The 10,410-nt window shown below is 40.6% G+C and overlaps 1 protein-coding gene across 2 annotated transcripts in view; it reads right to left on the reverse strand.

The window, feature by feature from the left end:
* LOC118418951 (E3 ubiquitin-protein ligase SH3RF3-like) overlaps window positions 1–10,410 on the reverse strand; it is a 70,474-nt gene that overhangs the window by 27,370 nt on the left and 32,694 nt on the right. The window lies entirely within an intron of this gene.

Here is a 10,410-nt window from a genome sequence, read left to right on the forward strand (position 1 = left end):
AGAGGTACATAAGATATGCTGTTCACAAACATACAAACACATACACACATATACACATGTGCGCAAACACACACACACACACACACAAACAGTGAAACACAATTCCATTTTTAAGTTTATTTTTACATTCATTTATCTTTTCTGCATCACCACATGGCAAATAGCCAGCTGACTGGACTTGGATGATATGACACAATGCTGAAATAATACCCCTTGTCTAATTGAAAAGCAGATTGACTCCCCTAGCTAACTGTACAGTCATGCATCAAATCAAAGAACACAGAAGAATTCTTGTCCTGGACTTTTTCCAAATTGGCATTCACTGTTTGGAGTTAAGGCAACACAGTCTTGGATGATACCTGCATGTGCATCAATTTTCATCTGTTTCCGAGAAAAAAAAAACTTGCAACCATACAGTAAATCCTGTAAAGACGCTGCAAAAATGAGCAAATATGCCACAGACTGGTATCAACCGTTCCATACAAACGAGTAAAATCTTACAAAAGTTCAAGAAAATGTGAAAGAACAAGAATGTTTGTTATTGTTTGGCATACCTAGCTCTATGTTCAGTCATTTTGTTTAACTTTCCTGACAACTTAAATTTCACAATGAAGGCAACCTTATCTTTCTGGATCATCTTTTTTTTTTTTTTGCAAGCTAGCATCGGTTATGAGGTGCCCAGACGATGCCATCCATATCATCAAATCAGTATGGCCGAAGTGCCAAGTTTTTCCCAGGCTTGGTGGAAACCCTACCAGGTAAGCAGCTGAAAGTTAAGCCTGTCAACATTATTTCCCATGGCTACACAACAATTTGGCCTCCAGTTTAGAACAACAGCGGTGGCCAGTGCTGGTATGTTGTGTCCAATTGAGATAAAGGTGGGCTGAAAAACCGTTGGAGTGGAGTGTTGGCAAGTTTTGATGGGAGGTTTGCAGGTAATAGACCGATTCCATAGCTCTATACACCTTCCTCAAAATGTAGACATGCATTTTAATAAAAAAGATTAAAGATACATGTATGTGTATTTGACAAACATGCAGCAGCTCTCTCATTGGTCTCATGTATTTAAGGTGTGAGGTCAACACCAAAAACATGAAAATTAATCACTTAAACAAGACGTCAGGCACAAAAGAACCAACACCAGAGGTTCTGCTGCAGTACCAAGGTTAGCCCCCAGGAGGCCAAAACTCAATCTTGACAAAAACTAATACCTCCATTTTCCAAGGAGGTAAATATTGCATGATTCACAGTATCCCTGAAGTGAGGCTTGTTTAGGACCTGTTCATAATAGGTTAGTACCCAGCCCACACCTGGACCCCTTAGGGGATAGTAAGTACACACAGTGAAGTCCAATCGAAACAAAGATTACCCAGCTTCTCTTGACAACCACTGACAGAAAAATGCAAGATGCTGTTTACAACTTTCAAGGCAGACGAGACCCTTGAATAACAATATACCTGGCTAGTGCATTTTAGACTACTGGCCCATCATGAGCTATTTGCAATCACCATACAAACTAAGTTGAGGACTGGTACCCTTAATCTAACCTAATGTAATATTAATGGTACTTTATGTAATGGTACTTTAAGCTACTTGTATACTATAATAATGTCAAAAATGTGAAAAAATGATGAAATGACCCTACAAGCTTGCCCAAATCCTTTAAGCACCCCTCCTCCCCCTGGGTACCCTCAGAATGCCAACTTTTTTGTCACATCTTTAATTTAGTTTAAAATCCCTTTTCCATGGATGGACCACGAGTCCAAGACCCCACCTTTTTAAAACATCCTCCTGATAGCTAACTTCAATACCTCACTATAAAGTAACCTAAAGCAGAAAGCCTGGTCTGAACCCTGAATTGGACCGTCTCCAGGACACATTTTCCTTTCTCACAGTTGGACTGTCAGGTTTCTACTGTGCGTGCAGGAAGATCTCCTCTGCTCAAAAGAAGACTAAAGCTTTGCTGACAAACAGATCGACTGACCGTGCCCTTAATATGTTGGATAAACTGTGCCACACAAGGGCGGAGTGTGTACCAAACACGCAGGTGTGATGCTGGCTCTCTGAGCTGGAAAAAATGCAGATTGACCTGGAATGACCCATGCTGTTTGTCCTAATACCTGTCACCTTAAAGGCATAGGTAGTAAATATTGTGTATATAGTAACAGCCCTGAAAAAATTAGGGTCGACAGGTCGAGATTCTCTTTCTTTATCATTCTTAGATTTCAGCCAAAGTGATACAACAAATACAGTTCAACAATACATCAGGACATTGGTATTGAAAATGATATTGTAATTATACAGACTGATTACATTGTAAAAGTACAAATATATTCATTAACTGAACAAAGCAGGACTACAATGCTTACAACACATTCCTGCATCAACTGTTCAAAGAAAGTCTGTAAGTAAATTTTCAAGACTGTCTATATTCTATCTATTTTGAAATTCTAAACATGCAGATGTCAGACAAAAATTTTACATCCCTTGTTGGCCCCAAACTGGCCAGGGTTGGCAGATTTTTGCAAGGGTTGGTCAGGTGACCAAAAACACAACGCTTTTTTCGAAGGCCCAACTGTCAAAAGCACAGACAAGAGAAGGAGCTGGTGACAAATTGCCTTGTGAATGGGGGTGCTACAGGTGTGGTCAGGAACAATGCCTCCCCACCACCTGGAGTGGGCCATAACAATCATCACCTTGTTTTATTTCACTCCTGAGGGAAGCTTTCCAGGGCCAAAGCCTCTTGAAGCATCCTCGCCTAGACAAGACGGAAACATTCTCTTATGGTTAATCACCTCAGATAGCCTAAAACACCTGGTGTTAGTCCTAAACACTAGCTTCTCTGTTCTGGTGTTTTGTTTTCCCCTTCTTCTCCTCTCACTGGTCACAGACAAGTTCAAAAGCATCTTGGCCCTGATTCAAAGAAGATGCACAGACTAGAACCAAGCCTAGTGTTGATGTTTTCTGCACCTGGGGAACACTGTAGACCTTGCTGAAGACTTGCTCGCCCTCATGGCTTTAGTCTACTCTCTAAGCAGAGGTTGGTAGAATGAATCGTGACCTTTTCCTTTCATCCGTTATTTATTATTGGCCTACCTGGTGGGATTGGCAGATTGAAAAAAAAACGATGAAAGGAAAAGGTCACAAGTTTTTCCCACCAACCTCTGCTTGGAGAATGGAGAGTAGTTTTAGTCCCTCATCCAATTGTCACCAGCAGTAAATGGGGCTTTAAGCTTCTTTCTCTTTTTCACCCTATTCCTGGCTCCATCTAACATGCGTGTAAGTCTGATGTCACAGTGGCATTTTGCAGCTGAGGAGGGGGCCTCCAAGTGGAGAAATACGATTGTAGTGCCTACTTTACATCTTTGAAAATCTTGTCCGGTCACCAGGAACCTCTAACATCTGCTTGGAGATTAACCATCTGAAACTTAGCAGAAGGTATGTCAGGATAAGCCACCCTACAGTTCCCCATTACTCAAGGTGTGTCATTTAGAGTTCCTCCAGCCAAATTCCAGTAATTTGCAGAGACATTTACCGCTAATGTCTGCTATTACAGCCATGGCAGGTGATCTGGGATTACTGTCTGCCCAGCACGACTGGCTATTAAAGTTCCATCATAGTTTATTACATTAGCTCCAAGCAGACAACATATATCATCAGGGAATACATGAGTGATGGGTAGAGAAAAAAACTGTTGTTTACAAACTTAATTTGTTTAGGCTACAATGGTTATTCACAACTATTTCGGTACAAATAAACAGTTAGCGACTCTGGTATTTGAAATGTAGTTAAAGTGACACATTTTTTAACGGTGACGGACTGACAACACTTCTACCATGAGTCAGTAGGCACACGCCCAATTGGTTTACAATACTGTTATACTTGAAATTTCTGCTTTATCATTTATGTTAGCAGTTTTCACAGCGAATGCTTCAAAACCACAGGTATTTACAATACTGTACAGAATGTAACTATAGCGTTATCTTATCACTCCATTTCCGTTCTTACCATGAAATCAAATAACAGCTAATTTAATCTTCAGTGTGTGGAGGGGAGGAAACGAACATACACATGTAGATGACTCTAGCACCAAGTAACAAGAACATCTAATCATTTGTTGTATCTAAATACGCCAGCAGTGCAGTTCTCAATTAAGTTTTGTATCTGATTTGCCAAAATTAAGAACAATGCCAATTTCTTTAAACAAGAAATTGCACTTGTCTGGCCTCAGCCTCAGCCAAACAATCAAGCTGGTGGGAACAAAACTATTTTCTAGGTCAGATTCTGAGTTCCCAGACCACACCCCTTTCACACGCTGGTCCGCTCGCTGATTAGCGCATTGTTAGCCTCCTTCTGGCAGGCTTGTTATGGCTGGTCTAGGCTCGAAATACATGTTATTGAAGAGATGTAAGAGTTGTACTGTACTTTAGTGTGTGTAAATGCCTCCATGTGTAGCTTCATCTATGATTAGATTTTGCTGTATGGAGAAATTGTAGTGCTCATAACATCGCTATAGTGACATGTAAAGGAAATGTCAGTTTTCAGTTTAACTTTGCAGTGAGCGGTCACCGCGGAAACCACAAGTATAAAACCACCGAACAATTCAAAAAATTACACACAACACACAAACATTGCAGATAAAGATCCTGCAAAGTAAAGTTCTATACAAGTACTGAGAAAGCTATTATAAACCATAACATTGGCTTCCATAACCTTTTGAAGTTTCTGACATCTTGGCAAAATTAAATGCTCCATTCCAGAGGTGTTGCCAAAAAGTATTTCAAGCCCTGTTCATGTGAGTCACCCCCATCCCTGTTCTACCCCCACTGCCAGGTCCTAGAAACAAACTAGTGATGACAGACAGACATGTTTACAAGCACTAGTCTCAGGAACCAACCACTCATACATCTATGATCACTCATTTACAACATGGTCAAGAGGACTTCCGGAGAGGCTTTGTCCATGGGAAAGTTATTATAGTTCATACTTCCAAAATCTTTGAAATGTGTACTACCCTAATATAAAGTTGAATCTCAAAACAAGTATATTTGCAAGTCTTATTCATTTTTTACTGATTACAAGATTATCAAATTGTCATCATTGATTGATACAAATTCTATAAAAAAAAATAGTGATGTCTGACTGGTGCTCGTACAGTTACAGGTATACCAAACAATCAGGTCCTGACTTTTGTCTTCACTATCTTACAGGTACAGGCACAGGCACAGGTACAGGTACAAGTACTAGGTACAGCCCAACTTACAACGGAAGAAATATTGTGCCTCTGAGTTTGCGTACTGGTCAATCCAGTCCTGTCCATGCTCTTATCCCGTAATTGGCAGGTTGCATTACTGAGATAAAAGTGAACTGTAATTGTTCAATCATCATTAGCAGAGTGGGTAGGGAAGACTCCAGGAGAGGGGAGATGTAGTGACAGATATGAGGCAGGTGTGATTAAGTTTATCCCAGGCCAGGGAAAAGGGACGATATAGCTTTATCTATGTTTAAGTACTGTAAATGCAAAATTGTTCGCAGTGGTTTTACTTCACATTTTTTTGCGGTGAACTCAATACCACAGGGAAATTTTTTGTTCCATCTTGTGCTCGCCTATCCCCTTGTCTAAGTGCTACATGTGCTACATGATGTACTGTAAACTGTCATATATCATGATGAAACTATTGTTATAATAGACACGTGTAGTCATCTTTGCCTTTGACAAATTGAGCTGAAAGTATTGAATCAGCAACACTCAAAGTTTGAGTCAAACAGAAGTATACAGTAGTCTTTTGGTGCTGTACAAGAAGACAGCACCCTACAAGAAGCTCCATCACGTCCAAACAAGTTGTGGGGATTAGCATTGGTGCATGGGGGATCATCAATGCTACTCCATTGTCCAGTGTCACAGCCATGTAGGGGTGCAATTTCATGGCTGTCTCGTGTGAAAGACGAGGAGTCTGTCAGACCCATCTCCCGTGCGGCGTCTCCTTTGTACGGCGGTGTTTACCGTGCGCAGCGGTGAGAGCGAGTCACCTTACTGAGGCATTCCAGAGCCTTAGTGTTTTGCCAGGGGAGCGGGGAAATATGTTTGCTTCTCGGGGAGGAGGGAGCTATTTTTGCTGATAAGTAGCATGATCGCTTTGAAGTGTAAGTGACAGGTAGAGGTACCATAGTGCAATAACTTCTCAGGAGAAAAGTTGTGCTATGAGAAAGGAAACATTGTGGTTCAAACCGTTGCTCTTTTTAAGCCAATAAAGGATGGATATGGATTTTGAATGTATAGTACATGTATGCCCTAGAACAACGGCAGATTACGCTAGGGAAAAGGGGAAATACTGTACATGCTTCTTCTCAAAATGACCTTGTCATTGCTGTTTCCTTTTTCCTTTGTTGAAAGAGTCATCTGAATTCAGCATATACCACAAGATATGGACGTTTATTTACTCAAGACTACTTACAACCATAATGAGCTTTTACAATTTAACTGATAAATTTTGCAGAGACATTTTGGAGATGCATTATAGCAGTCAAGTATAAACAATTTTGTTGACAATGAGATTTTGACAAAGAGTGCTTGCGCAGCAAGAAGTACTTGATACTATACTTAAGCATCACATGTTCTTATCTTACAGGATATGCAGCTCCCGTATAGTGTGTGTTCGGTAAATATTTGACAGTTTGCTCCGAGCTTCTGATTGCCCTTAGTGTCTGATGTTCGGCTTGTGTACGGGAGCACCGGTGATAAAACGCTAGCAAGGAAACATCAGAACACGCTCGGAAAGCGCTACACTGCCAACTCAAGTCCGTTAACACCATAACGACTTCCACCTTTTCCTGCCTCCATTTGAAAGAATGCGTTCTTCAGATTCCTTGTTGGCAGTGCAAGAAGCAAAACATCATCTCTTTGCTCGTACTGGACCATATCAAAATAAACAATCATTTCTCTGCAATGAATGTTCAGTTCATGTACGTACATGTAAACTTACATTTGGTACTTAGTTCAAGCATAATCCAACAGTCTTTGAGATTTAAGTATTAAATATTATTTTGTATTATTTGCAAAAAGATGTTACACACAGGCCATTGTACAATGTACTACATGTACATCAAGAACTGTGAACTTTCTTCATTTGAATGAGATCTTTTGTAAGTCGGTGTTTTATGAATGAGAGACCTTGAAGACCCAGATGCAAAACACGCTGGCTTGCTGCTTTATTTTTAGGACAGTCATTGTGTTGGTGCTAAAAAAGATTGAGTGATTTGCCGCAGGGCGTACAGGTATTCAGTTTCACTCTTGGATTTACCCAACGGAAGGGGGGAGAGGAAATTACAGTTTATCATTAACCATAATGATGGAGAAAGTCTACAGAAAAATGTTTTATAAATAGTTTGGAGGTTGGTCTCAAAAACCAGGTGTCCCAATGGGTAATTATCACTCTGCCAGGATACAGAATCATAGAACAAAGATACGTCGTGGATATATCATATAGTTTCAAGAAGTTGGCTAAGTTTACAAATTTCTGGCATGGGTACAGAGAAAACTTTTTTCTGTCATACCAATCATTGTGGCAAACTAAATATGCCATTAGAAGTAGAAAAAAAAAATAAATCCTCATACAAACTTTGTAAAGATGACATTTTGTCACCAATTGGCTGTATGTACTGAAAGATAATCCACCAAACGTATTAAGGTGTGGACCTGTACTAAACTGCTTTACCTCAATTTTTATAGATTACAGGTTGGTTTTCCTGCTTCCTGCCAATACATTGTGACCTTGGGAAAAGCATTTAACATGACTTTCCTCCCTCCACCCACCCAGGTATAAATGAGTATGGGACATCAGATAGGAAGGTAAAACATGGCTCTTGAAACAATGGATAACAACCTTCTACAGTAACACCTACAGCCTCCAAATGGCTACAGTACCACCTTTACCTACATGTACTTTTTAAATAGGCTTTGATCTATAAAACTGTACATTTGACCCTGACCTACATAATTCATGGACAAACAGCTGTAATGATTACAACATAGGTTGTCCTTCATGGTGATTGTTTTTATACCAATATCAACATGGTAGGTGGGTGTCCCAACTCCTGGTGTCCTAATTTAATATAGGGCTAGTCCATGATTTCTGCAGGGAGGAGCAAAAACATGATGGAAAACTACTAAAAGATGTTAAAAGGGAAGAAGGAAAGGGGAAGATCACTAACATTAGTGATGGTAAGGGTTATGGCAGTAGTAATTACAAACAAACAATTGTATCATGAGATCTTTGATTCATTTTTCTTCTTTGCTTTCTGTTATGTTACTTTTTGAACCATGATTTGGGAAGTGCAGTCAGTCTGGAGGTAGCCTAACTGGTATAGCCCCCAGGGTAAGAAAACACTGCCATACAAGAAGTCATTGTAATTGTGATGTTTAGAGTAAATAGGAATGACAGTCCAAATTGACATATAACAAATGGGGTAATAGTTTTCAAGGCACAAGACAGACTCCAACACTGTAACTGTAACTGTGAAGTCATTACCTTCCCTACAGAAAGGTTGATAAAGGTCACCAGAATTACACCTAATCCTATATTACCTGACAACCTTATAGAGTGGCATTGTCAGCTGGGAAAACAGGACCTAAGTGAAAAAGAAACACAAGATACCTGCCAAACATAGGCTTTAATTGGCTTTAATAAAAATGTATTAAAGTTGTGTCACGCTTTGCCTGGCATGACTGTTAGCTATTATTTCTCTATATCAGGAGTACTTGCAAAGGGATTATTTGTCTTTAAAAACTTATCAAGTGTAGCAAACTTCATCTTGTCAAGTTTGTGCTCAATTTGACAATCAATAAGTGCTTGTCTGTGTGTCCATGGACTATACCACACTGCTTCCAGAAAGGGGACCATGCTGCCTATACCTGAAAGTACTGCTATGGGGCCCCAAAATGTCATGTTTCAGAATGTAAAATAGCTTTCACTGCCACTGAAGTGAAACACAATTTAACTTCTAAAAAATTCCTGGTGTTTCTTCCGACCAGGGTCACTTCCAACCCACCAGTCCTCTCCCTCTCTTCACCGACTCTTAATGCCTCTCATACGTCCATGATGATGTAACCAGCAGGTAACTATTCACCTTTTGACAACATCCCCATTTTTGATTGGTCCAGTCCTTGACCTCGGGGTCATTCCCATTCCCAGCCTCAGCTTGCCTTCATCATGGCTAACCCAGGTGGGGAGACGATGACATTAGAATTTCAGCCACTAATACATGCGTTCCAATGGGAGAGTTGAGGAAACAAATATGCAATTATCTCAAGAATAAAAAGTTCAAGCCATACAAACTTACCTTCAAATGATAGCCTAATATGTCCAGTCTCGGCAAATTCCTTGGCAAGAATTTCTATACGGCTAATCTTTTGATACACCCCCCTGATTAGAGCCCTTGGATTGGCCCATTTGGCTGAAAACAGCATTCTGGCGACGATACCACTATTTCAGGGGGGTGCGGAAACCCCCTCGATGGAGAAAGGTCATTTTTTACAACTAATTCTACCAGTGTAGGGTCTTTCCTACTGCAGCCACTCCCAAAATGCCCAGATTTCACATAAAATCCCACCAAGAAAGGCTTTTCAATGGTTTAAAAGCCTTGTTTTTATTTGAGATCTCTCACCGTGGGCTCTAGGCGCCTGCGCTAATGCTTACGTCACCCCTTCTAGTAAATTCAAGTTCACAATTGACAGATGTCAATCATATCACCCACTGCGGGGTAGGGGTGTGAAGTAAAAACCATCAATATCAAAGACCTCTGATAAGAAACACTCCCCTGGGGATTGATGACCTACCTGTGCCAGGCCTGCACTGTGGACCTGGGCTAGGGATGCTGGCTACAGGTGGAATTTGACAGAAACAAGTGAATAAAGCCAAAAGTTGGTCACCTAAGCTAATGGAGACATTGTTCCCTTCACTTAGACTCCTACATCCCCTTTCTAGACACTTTCAAGGCAAGCCTAAAGTCTATTCAAGGGCCCTGAAAGGTCTATAATGACTACTCGTGTGGATAGGGACAATCATAGAAAAGGCAAAAAGAATGAAAAAGAGTGTTGCAAGGCTAAATCACAACATTCACCTGGTCTAGGACCCCTCCCATAGGGGAATCACCCCCCCCCCAACAATTTACCCCCAGAATACCAAAATCAAGTCCTCTGTACACTGTCCCTGGTCTGCAGTCTGGCACTGATTGGAGGGATGGCTAAAAAACAAGGAAGAGAGCCAAAAATAACAAAAAAATGGGGTAAATCTCAAGTAAATGACAGTCACCTGAACCCTATACCTTGCTCAGGTAACAGATCCATGACAAAAAAGCCCTTAAAATGAACAGGAATGGCCTAATCCATGCCTACCTGAATCACTACAAGTA

This window comes from Branchiostoma floridae, chromosome 7 (assembly GCF_000003815.2).
Source record: "Branchiostoma floridae strain S238N-H82 chromosome 7, Bfl_VNyyK, whole genome shotgun sequence".
Lineage (NCBI taxonomy): Eukaryota > Metazoa > Chordata > Leptocardii > Amphioxiformes > Branchiostomatidae > Branchiostoma > Branchiostoma floridae.